General features: G+C 40.6%; 1 protein-coding gene across 1 annotated transcript in view; it reads left to right on the top strand.

Annotated features, from left to right (window-relative positions):
• LOC134475034 (zinc finger protein 709-like) overlaps positions 1-18,581 on the top strand; it is a gene marked incomplete at its 5' end in the record, with an annotated part of 102,974 nt that overhangs the window by 74,900 nt on the left and 9,493 nt on the right. The window lies entirely within an intron of this gene.

Genomic DNA, 18,581 nt, shown 5'->3' with positions numbered 1-18,581 from the left:
GCCACCGCTCGGGACTGGAAGCTGCGCATCCAGCTGAGCTAAGGTGACTCCAGTCTGGCCCTGAAACTGTGCAAATTGAGGAAGCTTTAGGTCTACCTGAGAGGAGCCTAGCAAGCCTCTTTTAATGCAGGGGCTCCACTGCCCAAGGAGGGTGCTACTACAAGAGGAGTCCCAAGAGCCCAGAACATAAGAGTCAATTTACAACACAACCAGGGAAACTCTGAAACAACACTTGATACACAGTAATATAGGAAAATGACAAAATGAAAGACCAAAATGCAATCTCAAACACCCAACCCATCCCCCCAAGAAAGCCTAGGAGCCAGGTACATAGAAGAAAATACATGCCATATACCTGAAATACCTGAAACAATAGTAACAGAAATAAAGAAGCAGCTCCGGGAAGCTTTAAAGAATTCAAACTAGAAATAATATATCAGGTAAAAGAAGAAATAATAAAAGAAATGAAGGAGATGCTGAACATATCTAAAGACACAGCTAAAAAAATTGGAGGAACTAAACAAAAGGATAGAATCTATGGATGAACAATATAAGAAACAAACAGAATATATAAAACAAATGCAAAGTGATATACAGGAAATCAAAAGCAACATTGAAAGTTGTAAAAACCGCCTGAATGAATGCGAAGATAGAATTTCAGACCTCAAAGACAAGATTGCAGCCAGTGAGCAGCAAAGGAAAAATCTTTTAAAAATAACAAGAAATCAAGAAATAACAATACAACACCTGCAAGATGATGCAAAGAAAAACAACATCAGGTTGATAGCGTAAATGAAAAAGAAGGAGACAACACAAAGGATGTCAAGAGGATATTTAGAGAAGTAATTGCTGAAAACTTCCCAAATATGAAATTGGAAACTGATATCAGGATCAATGAGGCATATAGAACTTCAAATAGCCATAACCAAAATAAAACTACACCCAGACATATAAAAATCACCATCCCAGAAATCGAACAAAAGAATAGAATAATAAAAGCTGTCAGAGATAAAAGACAGATCTCCTATAAAGGAAAACCTATCAGAATCACAGCAGACTTCTCAACACAAACAATAAAGGCAAGAAGAGCATGGAGTGAAGTATTTCAGATCCTAAAGGAAAATGATTTCCAACCTAGACTGATGTACCCTGAAAAACTGTCCTTCAAAATTGATGGAGAAAAAAGATACTTCCACGACAATAACAGCTGAAGAAATTCATGATCACCAAGCCAATCCTGCCAAGAATACTGAAAGACAGTCTAGATACACTTAAGAAAAAACCACTTAACAAAGCAGACAATTAAATAGAACAGAAAGATAAAGATGCAACTGCAGAAATATACCATGTCACTAATAAACCAATATATAACACTTATAACCATTAACATAAATGGTCTCAATGCACTAATTAAAAGAAATAGACTGGTGGAATGGATCAAGAAACAAAATCCAACCATATTCTGTCTACAAGAAACCCATCTAACCCAAAAGGATACTCACAAAATGAAAGTCAAAGGATGGAAAACAACACTTCATGCAACAGGAACCCCCCTAATAAAGCAGGGGTAGCTATTCTGTTTGCAGACAATGTGAACTTCAAACCAATAATGATCAGAAGAGACAAAGCAGGTCACTACATACTGGTTATGGGAAAACTTCAAGCAGAAGAGATAACTATCTTAAATATATATGCACCAAATTCCGAAGCACCCAGTTATATAAAATAAGTAATATCAGAAATGAAAAACCAAATTAGCAATAATACAATTATAACAGGATGTTTTAACACACCATTGACACCAATGGACAGATCAACAGGACAGAAAATCAGCAAAGAGATAAAAGAACTGAATCACACCTGTGAACAAATGGAATTGATAGACATATACAGATTATTCTGCCCAACAACAACAGAATACACATTTTTCTCAGCAGTACATGGGTCATTCTGTAAAATAGACCGTATATTAACTCACAGAACATATTTAAAGAAATGCAAAAGAATTGAAATCATCCCCTGCATGTTACCATATCATAGCACTATGAAATTAGTAATTAATGATAAAAGATACCGGGAAAATCCCATAAACACATGGAAACTGAATAACACACTCTTGAGTATTCAGTGGGTCACAGAGGAAATTAAACAATACCTACACAGAAATGAAAACACAAATACAACTTACTGGAATCTGTGGGATGCAATGAAAGCTGTCCTCAGAGGGAAATTTATTGCACTGAGTTCCCACATCAGGAAAACAGAACAAATACAAATAAATAACTTGATGCTACACCTCAAACAGCTAGAAAAAGAAGAGCAAATCAAGCCCAAAGCCAAAAGAAGAGAGGAAATTATAAAAATCAGCAGAAATCAATGCAATAGAGACTAAGAAAACAATACAAAGAATCAATGAATCAAAGAGTTGGTTCTTTGAAAGAATAAATAAAATTGATAAGCCCCTAGCCAACCTTATTAAAAAAGGGGGGAAGAAAAAGCTCAAATTCATGCAATAAGGAATGAAAAATGTGAAATCACTACAGACCCAATAGAAATACAGAAGATCATCAACACCTATAACAAAAACCTCTACTCTCAAAGGTTAGATAACACAGAAGAAATAAACAGATTTCTAGAAGCATATGAAGTACCAAAGCTAGGTCAAGAAGAAGTAAAACTGCTGAATAACCCAGTTTCTATTCATGAAATTGAAAATGTAATTAAGTCATTACCTACAAAGAAGAGCCCAGGCCCAGATGCATTCACTGCAGAATTCTACAAGAAATACAAAGAGGACCTGATGCTGACACTCCTCAAACTCTTCAATGAAATTGAAAGGGAAGGAATCCTTCATAAGTCATTCCTGGAAGCAAATATTACTCTAGTACCAGAACCCGAGAAAGACCCAACTGAAAAAGAGAACTACAGACCAATCTCCCTAATGAACACAGATGCAAAGATCCTCAATAAAATATTGGCAAATAGGATGCAGCAAGTCATCAAGAAAATTATACACCATGACCAAGTGGGATTCATTCCAGGTATGCAGGGATGGTTCAATATATGTAAATCAATAAATGTAATCCACCATATCAGTAGAGTCAAAAGTAAGAATCACACGATCATTTCTATAGATGCAGAAAAAGCTTTTGATAAGCTACAACACTCATTTATGGTAAGAACCTTACAGAAAATTGGAATAGATGGTCTTTACCTCAACATAATAAAGGCCATCTATGACAAACCAACAGCCAGTATCATACTAAATGGCCAAAAATTGAAGGCCTTTACTTTAAAATTAGGCACAAGACAAGGATGTTCCCTGTCACTGCTCCTATTTAATATAGTACTGGAAATACTAGCCAGAGCAAGTAGACATGAAAGAAAAATAAAAGGCATAAAGATAGGAAAAGAAGAAGTTAAATTATCACTATTTGCAGATGATATGATACTCTACATAGAAGACCCAAAAAATTCCATTGAAAGACTCCTAGATATAATAAATAAATTCAGCAATGTGGCTGGATACAAAAACAATACTCAAAAATCAATAGCATTCTTATATACTAATAACAAAATCACAGAGAAGGAAATAAGAGAAGCCACATCCTTCACACTGGCAACCAAGAAAATGAAATATTTAGGAATTACTCTCACAAAAGAAGTGAAAGACCTATACAGGGAAAATTATAATACATTGAAAAATGAAATTGAAGATGATCTCAGGAAATGGAAGGACATCCCTTGCTCATGGATAAGAAGAATAAATATTATGAAAATGGCCATTCTCCCAAAACTGTTATACAGATGCAATGCAATCCCAATAAAAATACCATCAACATACCTCATAGATCTCAAGAAATAAATCCTATAATTCATCTGGAACCAGAAGAGACCTAGAATAGCAAGGACAGTTCTAAGCAGCAAAAGCAAGGCAGGAGACATCACAATCCCTGACTTGAAGTTATACTACAAAGCAACTGTATTAAAATCAACATGGTACTGGAATCAAAACAGAGCCGAAGACCAATGGAATAGTTTAGAAGATACAACCACAGCTACAAACACACTCAACCACCTCGTCTTTGATAAAGGGGCCAAACAGGTTCACTGGAAGAATGACAGTCTCTTTAATAAATGGCGTTGGAAAAACTGGCTCTCCATATGCCGAAAACTAAAACTAGACCCATGCCTGTCTCCCTATACTAAAACAGTTACTATTGTCTTCCCTAATTTGAAACTTGAGGAACTAAAATGATTTGATTAGTTCTATAATATGCAATAAGTATAGAAGTTGGGTGAAGATGGGGACAACTATTTGTAAGAAACTAAAGACAGTTAGATAGACAATGAAGATCTCCAGTGGGCTTGCTGTGAAATCTGTATTTCTTTAAATTGTTTTCTTAACTGCTTTGTTCTGTTTTGATATGATTAATCTTACCCTCTTTGTGATGTAAAACAAATGTGTAGGACTGATAACCATATTACTCAGCTTTTGTTTGATCATAGAGTAGAACAGGTTGTAGTGTCACTTTATGAATGTCATTCTAAATACTTTAATTCTATACAATGAACAGCTATTTCTAAGATGACAATGTGTAACTTATCAACCAGCAATTTCTTAGCATTTGTTTTTCTGTAAGTTTGTATTATTTCTAACCTTTTTTTTATCTCCATGTATTCTTTTGTTTCCTTTTCTTTAAATAAAAATAAATAAATAAATAAAATCTAAATTTATCAAAGATCTAAATATTAAAACAGAAACACTAAATCTATTGGAAGACAAATTGGGTAAAAACCTTGAAGACATAGGGATAGGTAGGGAATTCATGAACAAGACTCAAACTGCATGGGAAATACTTCCCAGAGTCAATAACTGGGATCACATCTTATTAAAAAGTTTCTGTACATCAAAAGAAATCTCTAACATAGTGAAAAGTAAACCCACAAACTGAGAAAAAATCCTAGTGAACTGTCCCTCAGACAAAGGACTTCTGTCTAAAACATACAAAGAATTAAAAAAAAATCAGACCCCCAAAATTCAAAGACCCCATCCAAAAATGGGCATCTGAGATGAATAAACAATTTTCATATGAAGAAATACAAATGACAAATAAATATATGAAAAAATGTTCAGCATCACTAATCATTAGAGAAATGCAAATTAAAACCACACTGAGATTTCATCTCACTCCTGAGAGAATCACCAAGCTCAAGAAAATCACCAATAACAAATGCTGGAGAGGCTGTGGGGAAAAATGAACTCTCCTGCACTGTTGGTGGGAGTGTAGACTGGTGCAACCATTGTGGAGGTCAGTCTGGAGATTTCTCAGAAAGCTAGGCTGGAAGCACCATTTGACCCAGCTATTCCACTCCTAGGCATATTCCCAGAAGAACTGAAAGCATCATACCACAGTGATATATGTGCACCCATGTTTATAGGAGAACAGTTTGTAATAGCCAGATCTTGGAAACAACCTAAGTGTCCATGAACTGAGGAATGGATAAAAAAGTTGTGCTATTTCTATACAATGGAGTACTACTCAGCTATAAAGAATGATGACATTGACACGTTTATAAATAAATGGACGCAGCTCGAGGCCATACTTATAAGTGAAATAAATCAAACTCACCTGTATAAATACCGAATAGTTTCCCTAGTGTAAGAAATGATAAGAATACATGAAAGTTCGTGGTAATCATGATTCCCAGTCACACTGGTTTTAAGCCATATAATTTTTTCACTCATTACTTGGAATGGTTTTAATTTGGGTGTTTTTATTTTATTGTCTGTGATACTACAAATGACTATTTTGAAGAGAATAAGAGCGTAATAGCTAGCGCTGACTTAATATCATCCTGTTTTGAAGCCCCATCAAGTTTTTGTTCATTTCCATTGGTTCTAACATGTGGTACCTTATTATATCTTAATGTATGGGATACTATAAGCAAGTTTTTTATAGACAAAGAGATAATATAGAAATTGATGTTTGGTTTTTGCTAGCTGGTTCTAAATTCCCTGCAACAATTTCATTCTCTTGAACGATTCTTACACTGTCTTGATAAATTTGATGCTATAGTATACGAAGTTAGACTCAAATATTTCAAGGAAAGTGTCACTATGGTAACTACTATTAATGTAACGCTATCTGGGGGTGAAACACAATGATGGTTAAATTTTTCGATTCTGACCGGTGTTGTTATATTGATACGTTCTTTTTTTTTTTTTAATCTCAGTCTCCCCTCATTTTTCTTTCCTTTTTTTAAAAATTAATTTATTTCTTAGTATGTTTTAACTAAGTGAAATTAAACTAAAAATAGTGTGACAGATTATAGTAATTTATTTTTTGTTTCCCTATTAACCTGATTTCAACCTCTGTAGTGTTCTCCATATCTAGTTCTGACTGATTTTATTATATTCTGTTTCGCTTAATAGTATCAAGTTTGAGGGTATAGGCAACCATTTGGAAGGCAACCAGATATTCTATGATGCCCGTTATTATTTGACTATTATCTTCTTTGGAATCTTGTAAGCTCTCCAATGTGGTTTTATTAGTCTTATGTACAGTTTTGTTCAATTCTTTTATACTAGCTGATATAGGCTACTCTTTTTAGGATAACAGGAGGCATAATGGTAACCATTGTTGATCACCTAGTAATCCCCCCTTTATTTTTTTATTTTTCATTTTATGCTATGTCCATCCTCCTGATCTAAATGACTCGGTTTTGCTTTGTCACATTGGGTTTTTCTATGGTGCGTCTTGCTTTGTTTTTTGTTTTTTAGCCTTTTTTTTTCAAACTTTTTTCTTTTCCTCTTCAAAGAAAAAGTTAAAAAAAACTGGAAGTAATGGAAACTAAAATGCACGATTGTTAGTGGAAATAAGAGAGGAAGGAAAGTGATCTCAAGGATATAACTGCAAGTTTATTTAAATGTGTAGGAAAGAGATCCATATTGCTGAGTTTTTCTTGGATCATTGAACAGAACTGACTGCAATCTCACTGTATTAATCTCCACTTTGTATGCTTTAATTTTGTAATCTGGACAGCTGTTTGTAAGTTGAGAGTGTGTGATCTATTAACTGGTGAACTCTGACAGTATGTTTTTTCTCTTGAAATTCTGTGTTGCTTCTAGCCTTTTACTGTGTTGCTTCGTTTAGTTTTGTTTTTCTCTTTAAATAAAAAAAAAACTTACTGGCTGAGCAAGGAATGGTGAAAATGCCTGTAATGCCTGTACTCAAGTGGTTGAGGCAGCAGGGTTCCTGGGAGTTCTAGACAAGCCTGCAACATATTCTGAGTTCAGCTCAGGCTACAATGACACAGGGAGACCCTGACTATAAAAAGAAAATAAAAAAATAGGGAAGAAAAGAAAGGAAAGAAGAAACAAAATAAAATGCCTAGTGATTTTGTCACTTGGTGTGCATCTGGGCAAGCTGTTTTAGTCTGTGGTCCTTTTCTTCCAGTGTAAAACCCTTTTGACTACGGTTACTTTATAGTACCTGGAAACTAGTATTTTGATGCCTCTACTTTTAATGTTCTTTCTATGGCTATAGGATGACTCTATACTTCCTTGTGAATTTCCATTTTTTAAATGTTTCTAGGAAAATGGCACAGATACTTTGACAGGAATGGCCCTGAAACACCTGGTTGCTCTGGGTAGAATGTACATTATAACATGAATTCTTCCCATCCCTCATCACAGTATGGCTTTTCTTCTGTTAGTGCTCTTCTACTTATTGCATTCCAAGAAGATGTGAGTTTGCTTCAATTTCCCTAATCATTAGTTATTTTTGATTATTTGTGAAATGAATTGTGTTCTTTGTACTTGAGGCTACAATTTGTTTGTAGTACGTAGTAATGAATTGATTAGGGCATGTTGCTCATGTATCCTGCTATTTAAGTGATTTGTGAATTTGTTCTATATGGTTGTCAATGGAGTTTAAATTTCTTATATACAATGCTGCACCCTCAGGAGAACTGCAACAACAATTAATTCTTCCTTTGTGATTTGGAAGGCTTTGCTTTCTCCTTCTGGATTAAATTCTAGGGCCAGGACTTCGAGTACTGTATGTTGAAAAGAGTTGCAAGCCTTGTCTCCTTCCTGACCCTAGAAGCTAAGTTTGCAGCTTGTCAGCCCCTGAGCACCATATGAAGGATGAAGCTTGCCATGCTGTGCTGAGGTCCATTCCTCCTACTTATAGTTTATGAATGATTTTTATCCTGAAAAAATGGTGCCCTTTTGAGCTTCTCAAAGCTGTTTTTCCAAATCTCTTCAAGGGTTAGCTGTGCCTTATGATGTGAATGTGGTAAGTGACACAATAGTTTGTGCGAGAGGGAACATACTTGCACCACTGAAATTGAGCCCAGTGTTGATCGTGTTGGTTAATTTTGAACATGCTGGTGTTAATGTGGCAAACATTTAGCTGAATACTTTTGTTCGTTAGGAATATTAGCCAACAGAGTGTTTTCATTTATTTTATTTTTAACACATTATTGTCTGGCTTCATTCTCAGGATAACTTGTCACTTAAAAGAAGTTGGTGGTGGTTTTTTCTCCAACTTGATAGAAGAATTGAAAAACAATCAGTATTCATTGTTTATTATATGCTGGATAAAATTCACCAGTGCACTTAGTGTATCTTAGCTTTGTTGTTGTTATTAAGCAGCTGTGATGTTTACCCATTGCCTGTGCTCCTTATTGCTCTGTTCATCAGAGTGTTTCCTTCTGATGCATGTGGTTCGGGGACATCAATGGACACCACATATCCTTTAAGGGTCACGTCTCATTTTATTTATGGATGCTACCATTTACCTTTGTATCTTCAAACTATCTCCATAATATATAATTTTGTGAGTAACTCCTTTCAGTTACTCAGTTTTTAATGCACACTCTTGCAGGGTTTGGTTACTGCTGGAGGAAACTGGGGCTGGTGAGGGCCTGGTCTCTTATTTAAGGCTTTGTACATTGACCTGCCTGCAGTGCCTCCATCACATCGCCTGCACCCTGTAAACACCTATCCTGTTCCATAGCTATGGTGAGTCCACATGTGGCAGTTCAGATCTGCTCCTGGGTGGAAAACATTCAGTCAATTTGAGCTCTGTAACAGACTGACCTTCTCATACAGAGCTCCCCTGAGTGAGACAGGGGGCCTCAGGCATGTAGGAAGGAGCTCTGGAACCATTTCAGCTTTCTCCTGTCCAGTGTGGAATGTGTGACGCTTTCCTTAGAACTCAATGATGGATGAGGCGGCCTGGACTGGGCCTTTTTTAGCCATGGTTCCTGCTACGTGCCATGGTGTCCTGCACCTCTGCCTGGACCATCTCTCTGACTTCAGATCTCCACAGAGATCTGAGCGGACTCAGTCTTCCTCTACCAGGCTCTAACTGTATGCTGAGGATTCAGGTGAAATATCTGCGACCCTCAAATTCATCTTATTTACATTTAGCCTGGAAATTCCACTTCTAAGTGTCATTATAAAAAACGAGATTGATAGACACCATATTCTCTTCTTAATCAGTTAAGGTGTGGACAGTTAGAAACCATGAATGTTCCACAGCACAGCTGCTGAGTTAATTATAAATGACAGCCACTGAAAATGCTGAAGAAGGCCATGTCCTAGGCCATGTCCCTGATCTTTCCTGGGATTGAAAAAGCTTGTGTCGTGGCTGTCTCTCCACCCAGTAGTGAAGAGACACAGGCCTGCACAGCAGGTGAGGACAGGAGAGAGGAGCTGGTCAGTGGCAGACCTCTCATCCTGGGAGGGATGCCTTTGTGGTTTTTCCATGTTATGTTCCACTGCATTATTTATAGTGCTCCACTCAATATTACTTCTCTCCTGTTCAATTCACTTAAGAATAAATAGTTGGTATTTTCTTGAATAGGTGAGTGGAAATGGATGACTTAATTTTCTTTTATCTGTAATGTAGGATAAGCATATAGAAGAACATTCAAGCATCACTTTATAGATATATAAAATGAGTCTTTTTTTCAGAAAGGCAACACATCATTCATGACTAACTTTTAAACCCCCAACACATAAAGCCATTTGGATCCCGCTGCAGTGGGTGTCCCTCCATCCCTACTTGAGAAGTCACTGTGCTCATCTGTGTCTGGTAGAGGACACTCAGAACCTTCTTAAGAGTTTCTTTTTCCAGCAAGGAGGACTTGAATCTTCCTGTGCTCAGGCCACGCAGGGAGTGTGCAGCATGCAGTGGAGCCCAGTACCTCCTGCCTTACACCATTTTCTACCAAGGCATCCATGCTGCAGCCCTGCAGGCCCAATAAGGCAGAGCCACCAGGGTGCAGCAAAGACTCTGCCACCTCAGCCCCAGTGGCCTCAACTCCTGGGTCCTGGCCTCAGCCTCCACCAGGCTCCAGTCTCTGCCCTGGGTTGGACTTACATATTGGGCCAGACACAACATCAGTGTCTTGGGGCTAAGTCCATTTTACACAGTGACACTTCCATTCCACAAATTTGATCCTTTCCTTTGAAATTGAGGCTGAGGCATTGGAGACAAAACCCCACAGATTAGCATTGCTTTTTGCTTTTCTTTCTTTTCCTTCTTCTTTTCTTATTCTCCTCCTCCTCCTCCTCCTCCTCCTCCTCCTCCTCCTCCTCCTACTCCTCCTCCTTCTTCTTCTTCATCTTTGTCTTTGTCGTTCTCTTGGACTTCTTTGTATTTGACTTCTTTGTCTTCTTCTTGGTTTCTTTGTTGCTTTAAGCATATATTTAGAGGTGCATTTTGCCAAAAACCTTTCTTTGTCTTTTCACTTTCCAGTTAACTGAAGTTTTTACAGATCTCTACTGCAATTCTAACCCTATGTGTTTGAATGCTCAGAATCCATTCTGTGGCTTGGTAGAATGAGGGAATTAAAGCAGAAACTGAACTTGGGGAAGTTTTTGTGCATTTTAGCATATCCTACAACAACACCTGACTCATGGCTTTTTATGTCAAAAATATGGACTTCAGCAGCAAGTGGGTCTGCCACAGACAAAATGAGTTTCCTGTAGGTGTTTCAAACAATCTCATTTCCCCTCAACTTGTGAAGCACATGGTATAGGTTTCTTATGGCCAAACTTGAAAAATTTTTTCCAGTACATGAAAGGCTGCCACTGGTCCTGAAATCATGATGGAACTTTCTTGTAAATATATAGTCTGATTCACACCCTGGCTGACAGAAGCTAAGAGACTCAGAGATGGCTGGCACAGATAGAAACACCTCAAGATTGTCAACTACTAGCGACAACAAGCAGGAACCACGTTGCTGAGCTTTCATTGTTGGGTGATTGAATTGTGTGGTGGGTTTTGAACTAGGTTTTCTGAGGCAGCTCAGTAAATCTAGGTTGCTGCATGGATCCCCTTACTGCAGTGCAATACAAACAGAAAGTCATGAACATGCATCATTTATTTGAAAATTTCTATTGCAGTTATGAAACCTGTATGCATGAGAGTCCACATCTCTGCCATAGCTGACCCACCCACATGCATTACCACCATATCTTGTAAAGGGTCAGTTTATTTATACAAAATGCAGAGTGACATTCTCAGCCTTGATTTTCCAGACTGGTGCATTTCTTGAAGGGAAGTCATTTCTTGAAGGGAATTTCTTGAAGGGAAGTCATCAGTCATTCTTGAAGGGAAGCTAAATGATTTAGTTTGAGTAAACTTCAAGACTGTTGCTATGATTCTGTGTGATGTCCTCACTGCCAGACATGAGGAAAGCAATGAGTGGGATCTGCTGGAGGTTTAGCTCCAGAGGGACACACTCTGCACAGCTGTGTCAGGCAGGGCTCTCCATCACCTGACTGGCCACCCTGGTATCCAAATACCCTTGCCCAATGCAGTCTCTGGCTTTGAGAGGTGCTGGATTGCAGTGGAGATGCGCAGTGTACTGGCTGGCCCTGGGGAAGCCTTGTCATGCCATGAGTTTGTCATCGTTAGCCCTGCACCTCTGTGGCCCTGGGGCCAGGACAAGGTTCTCCCCAGTTGCAGTGAACAGCCTCATCCAGACAGCTCTCCTTGTGCGTACTCTATGTGGAGGCTAGCAAGGATCCCAGCTCATTCCTGCTTCAAAGAGTACTGTGAATCAACCTCTTGAAAATTTGTGCAGCATTCTGTGTGGGAGAAAACTCTATTCTTAGTCCTAGGTGTTCTGGGGAAGGCTGTTTAGAGCTCTGATGGGAGCTGTGAGATGTGGCTGTGCTCTGCCCTTCCCATTGTTGTTCAGCACCTTCCTTAAAATGTGTAGGTGGATGGGGGAACAGCACATTTCAGGGATGTGTGCCTGGATGAAACCAGTTTAGGAGGCTCGGTGTTTTGTGTTGTTGGCCATGTCTGGTGATTCCTTTTGAGTTAGAAGAATTTGCCATTTCCTTCACAAAATGGACTCAATGAAACCTCTTTCACACTTGTAATAAAAACCATCTATCTGACTATTTTTGTAAAGAAAGGTTTCCTGTTTTGGTTTTTGCATTATTGTTGTTTTTCAAATGCAATGAACCATCCCTTTGTAGCTCCCTTTGTATCACTGAAACCATGGAAAACATTTTAAAAAATGAAAAGATTAGTACATACACAATGGTCTCTACATTTTCCCTGTAGACTTTTTTCTCTAGGATTTTCTCTTCTTTCAAAGAGCAGTAGCAGCCAGTCTCCTCCAGAAATGTTTGGCCAAGCAGAATCTGATGCACTGATATGAAAGACCCAGGGTACTCACTGGTAAGCGGCGGTAGTGTGGGCCACTGCAGCCCTTCCAGCGGGGAGAACTAACAGTGTCTCCTGAGATCCATCCATGTTGGAACTTAGGACTCTGGGAATCCAAGCCAGCACCTCTGCTCCCTGGTAAGCAGTGGTAGTGTGCCCCACTGCAGTCCTTCCAGGGGGGAGAACTAGCAGTGTCTCCTGAGATCCACACCATGTTGGAACTTACGACTCTGGGAAGCCAAGCTAACACCTCCCCTCCCTGGTAAGTGGAGGCAGGGTGGCAGACTGCAGCCCTTCCAGGGGGAGAACTAGCAGTGTCTCCTGAAATCTATGCTATGTTGGAACTGAGGACGCTGTGAAAACAAATGACCATTCTGCCTCTTTGCTTAGCAATAGTGAACCTACTGCTACATGGCCTAGAGTCAAATATCCCACTTCCCCTATCCTCTTTCCCCTCCTCCTCCCTGCCCATTAGCAAGTGGGAACCAGAAATCTGAGCATCTCCTGGGAGGTTGACCATAGCAAATAAGGGGGACTTCCTTCTACCATTTCTTTGAAGGCAAATATTTTTATTTCTGCTTTGCTCTTTTCTGGTTAATGGTAATGCTCTATTCAATATTCTGTTTTGATAAGTTCTATAGTGTTCTATATTTCATCTCATTTTGATATACGGGATTGAAAGAACAACTATTATAAAGATAACAAAATATACTGTGATACCTATGAAGGTTGTTCCGGTAACCTGGTGTGAAGTTCTGTACCAATTTCACTGGACAATCTTAGTAGGCTTTATTCTGACTTGTTCTGTTGTATACTTTCAAAATAAAAATAAAAAAAAAAAGAAAAAGAAAGACCCAGGGTAGTAAATCACATTGAGAGAAAGGTCAGCACTGGGTGGGGACTAGCAGGAGAGAACAGGGGTATGGATGTGTCCAACACTGAGCAGAAAGCTGGCACTCGACAGATGTGAAGATTGTACCAATTGACGATGTGCTTACGTGTGACTCAACTGAACATTTGGAAACTAATGGAATCTTAACTTAAAATTATCTTAGAATTTAATGTTTCAAAGAACTGTAGACTTAAGAGTAGAAAGGAAAACTGAGAGAAATAGAAGAGGTAAAGGGAAGGGGAAGCAAAGGGCAGGTGCTTTGCAGGACTTGAGCCCTAAGTGGAGCTCAGGACACCTGCCATGGAGCCAGCAACAGGCCTGCCTTGGAATTCCACCAGACCAGTTATCTGCCCTTTATTTTCAGGTTGATCCCAGAGCTGTTGAGGTCATTGGACGTGGAGCTGGCACAAGATCTGTAAGTAGACCTTGAGCTCAGTCCAGTACCAGCCCTGCTTTAGAAAAATCACCAACTGTCCTTTCTCCTTGCAGGCCCCAAAACCTCCCAGGGCCTGTCAGGGATAGCTCTGTGCACAAATGCACCCCAGGAAAACTTCCCATTCTCCCTCACCCCACTCACTTCTGCATGCCTCTGTGTTGCAGGAGGCCCCAAGTCTGAGAGTCTTTCTCCCTCTAAAGTGTCCCATGTCCTCCTCAGAAACCAACAGACCCAGGACAATTCCTTCTCACTGCAGTGTTCATTTTCAGTGAGCCAGGCTTGACCCAACTCAATCAAATTAGATTGGGCTGATTTTACCACCTTGCTTAGCAGCACCTGCCAGGAGCCAAGAAGAGAAACTCTGACCCTGAGGAGGACAGGTGTAAGCAGCACTACAGGTCTGGCCTCCCTCCCAAATGGCCCTCCCAGGGTATCCAGTGTGCTAACCATAATCAGCCCTCACTTGCTGTCAGAGGTCCCTGGACAGTGCTGTTACCACCTGTCCTCCACTCTGTAGGAAGCCTGAAATGCAACTCCCTTTTCTACCCTTGTGGCCCGTTGCCTCTGTGAGAAAGCAAGTGGAGTCTGCAGTGTTACTCTAATCATGGTTGCTCAACAGTCTGCTGCTCTATAACTATCTGAGAAGTGTGTGGACAGTGGGAGTGCATCCTGCCTGCCTTTCCTCCACCTTCAGTGCATATGCATCACTCCATTCTGTGTGTCTTTGTGAGTCTCGCTTTCCCCTATTTTATGTCCATATGTACAGAAGCCAAGAAGTTAGGCACATTCACCATAATGTGGGTGGTACATGGTCTGCTCTCCAGGGTGCCTGTGTTGCCTTCATAACATGGAAGCACAAGAGACCAGTGTTTGTATCTGCTGTGGTCATTTCAACATGGTCAATGCCTGGTACACTGATCATTTAAGGCACCTACCAGCTCCCTCTATAATGTCTGTGTGGAACTGGGTCATCTGGAATCCCCCAGAGATTCTTGCTCTGGATACCATGGAAGCACATGTAATGACTTTCCAGTGTCCTTCAGAGTGTAGACAACTTCTTCACCCAAGTGATGGATCCTTGGCAGGAGGCAAAGCTTCCCCATGGGAAAGGAAAAACTGCAATGAAGCCAGGGTCCCCGTTCAGAGAAGACCTAGTTTTAGACCCAACTCCTTCTTCCTACTTCCCTTGTCAACTTAGAAAAGACACCATGCCTCTCATTTCCTTTCCAGTGTGTCTCCCTGAGCTATGGAGGTCATATTGGCATCTGCTTCCTAGGGACATCATTAGAGGTTAGAGATGACACTTTTAAATTTGTTGGCTGATGTCATGTGTACACAGTGCACAGAATTAGAGATGAAATGGATGAACGGTTGGGAGGGAGGTTTATACATTACACACAGGCCTAGATCCTTCTGTATGGTGGTGTAAATGACACTCACCTCCTGGACATGTGTGCCTGGTGTCATCATGAGGGGGCAGAAGTTCATCAGATCAGCCATCATTTTGTTCCCTAAGCATCTCAATTTCTTCTATGTATTGGTTCTATGGCCCCAAGTCAGGACCTCACACAGGCTAGGCAAGCAGTATGGATGCAGATGCACCCCCAAATCTACCAGCACTGTGCCTCATTCACACCTGTGTGAGTCACTACACCCATGGCCAGCATGCTCAACTGCTGACAGCTCACCTTTTGATGGCCACCTCCCGAGTAGTCCATTCCTTGACCATAGGTCACAGGTAGTGAATTTTGTTCAGCTTTGTATTAGCCAGACTGAAATTTAGCCCAGGTCCTCACACATGGTAGGCAAGTACTCTATCCTGAGCTCTCTCCCCAATTCCTTACTTGTTCTTAATAACAGAACATGGCAGACGTGATGGGATGTTACTATCAAGGTTCACACATAAAATGCCTGTGACCAACCTCCTGATCTCTCCCTCCTCTGTTCTTCCTTCCTTTCACTCTCTTTTGTTTTTTCTTCCTCTCTGTATTGCTACCTCTGCATCTTCCCTGAGAAGAGGCTGACTCTTTGCTGAGAAAAAGGGTAAGAGACAGAGCAGACATCAGACCTCCATTCTAAACTTGTTCCTGACTATTAGCAAGAGAGAGAGAGCCTGAGAACAGATTTTGCCACAGATATGCTTCCACTGATTCTGCAGCCTGATTAGGAGAACCTACGGTGGATCCCCCAGCAGCACCTCCTGAATTCCTAACCCATAGAACCTGACAGAACTGAAGTTTATCTGTTGTACCTAAGTTTGCAGCCATGCATTCATCAGTGGTCACTGATGTGCTATATCAGTTGTGAGGTTCTGCCCCACACCTGTCCCTTGATCACTCTTCCCTTCCCTTATTCTCACCAGGCCCTCTGTTCTCTCTTCTCATCTCTTTACTGACTAAAAAAATTTGAATTTGCATCTCTAAATTGTTGGTCCTCTGTCTTCTGCCACACAGACTCTGCTCTGTACAGCATTAGGGCCTGCATGTCTCAGGTTCAGGCATCAGTTCCATCTCAGTGAGGCTGTTCAGATGCCCCCATGTAGTGACCTTGGCCTCTGTGTGCCCTTGCTTTATTGGGGTATAGCGCTGGGTCTTCTCTTCCACTACATTCTGTTGTGGATTGTTCCGCTCCTCCAGGCTTCCAGCTTCTGGGTGGCCACTGACATATTGTCCTTTTCTGTGTTGGTGCCAGCCTCTTTCAGCCGAGGAATAAGGTGAGAATTTGAGGCACATAGATTGAATAGATCAGATCAATTTTCCTCTGAGCAACCCAGTGTGTGATCATGGCATCACTGTGTGTTCGTGTATGTGTGTGTGTGTGTGTGTGTGTGTGTGTGTGTGTGTGTGTGCACATGTGTGTGTATCCCTTGGGATGCTGCTTGAAATCAGTCCCACATGTTTAGGCTCAGGTCCCAGGAGCTTGGTGGCTGTTTTTCTAATGCCTTTGGTAGTCGGCTGGGTCCTGTGCTAGGAGGTTTTTCTCCGTTGGACTTCTCCCCTATCCTCTTCACTCTGCCCATGTCCTGTGCCTAGGACCTGGAATTGTCCCTCTCTCGGCACTGGTTCTCAAATGTCCATCGGGAGTGGAATAACACACATAGTCCTTTACTGTGGAAATTCTAGCATGCTTGGGGGTGAGGCACTAGAGGGTCACATGGGGTTCTCTTCACCTGAGCACTGTCCCCATCCATACCATCCCTACTAAGGTCCTCATCCTCAGGTTACCTCACATTGCCATCGTCACATGCAGTCCATTGGGCAGGGCAAGGCCAGGACTTAGAACTCACCACTTGCTGTCACTGATGCCTTTCCCAAGCCTGTGACACTTTATAGGTCCACTTGGTTCAAAGACCATGGGAAAACTTTCTATCATCCATCGAATTAAGGAACTACACCTTAGCTCACAATGGGGCACCCACGTGCTCAGCTATTTCTTTGTGGGAAACCGAGTGGCTGCTGAATCAGTGACCTAACCTCTTCTGCTGTGCAGGCCCCAGTGGCATCACAGTGCAGCCAGGACTTGGGGGAATATCTTCAGCCTGGAGTATTTATAGTGTGGAGCAACCAATCAGCTGGCCTCTGTGAAGGCTGCAGGGGTTTACACCATGACACAGCAGATCTGTGATTGAAGACCTCCCCCCACCCCCAGCCCCTGAGGAGTCATGGAGAGCTGTTGGGTGCCCTCCATCTTTGCGGCCTGGGCATGAGCCTAGCAGATTCTAGTTCTGGGCTTGTTTTTCTACCTGGGACCAGATGCCATTGCTTTTTCCCAGTGCTCATTTCTCCCATTTGTTTGCCTCCATGGCCATTATATTTCTTTAATTATGTACACAAGGCCTCATTATTCTTAATCAGCCTGTGTTCATGTGTCTCATTCTTTTACTGAATTACTGGAGAAATATGTGACTTATAGGTGGTGGCATACTGAGCCAGACTTTATGCAAATTTACTCTGTCCAGAGAAGAGGACATAGGCAGCCATATTCATGACACTGTATGGAAATAAACCACAGGGTAATTCAATGGACATCATGTCTGCAACACTGCACTTTCTATTCTAGGCCATAGACTACTTGGAACACACAGTGCCTCACATTTTAATGGTTGTATTACAGCTACAATACTTTACTTTTGTGATTTTTTTCTTGTTAAGCACTCATAAATTAAAATTAATAATTTATCATTGGAAATATCTAAAGTATAAACATGGGTGCAACGCTCCCATGGTGCTGCTCTGTAACAAAAGAAAGTGTGTTAGTCTCCTTCATATAAAACAGACATGAAATGACCTACATGTAATTACACGTGGACCAGTTTTGATGTGTATATGTCTATAAAGCCAGGAACATAATTAATAAAACAAAGAATCCTAAGAATTACAAAAAAATTCCTGAATTATTTTTGTATGCCCTGCCAAGAGTCCATGAATATGTGCATGAGAAATTGATGCAATCTGTCTGGATTTTCCCTTCTCAGACAAGGAGAGATTAAATAGTTACTTACAGTAGGGTAAGTCAGAGGAGAAACACAACTGCAGTGATGTGGAAAAGGTAG

This window comes from Cavia porcellus, unplaced genomic scaffold (assembly GCF_034190915.1).
Source record: "Cavia porcellus strain 051 isolate PalLab524CR breed Dunkin Hartley unplaced genomic scaffold, mCavPor4.1 scaffold_50, whole genome shotgun sequence".
Taxonomy (NCBI): Eukaryota; Metazoa; Chordata; class Mammalia; order Rodentia; family Caviidae; genus Cavia; species Cavia porcellus.
The sequence above is the reverse complement of the archived record's forward strand: the minus strand, read 5'-3'. Positions and strand labels throughout refer to the sequence as shown.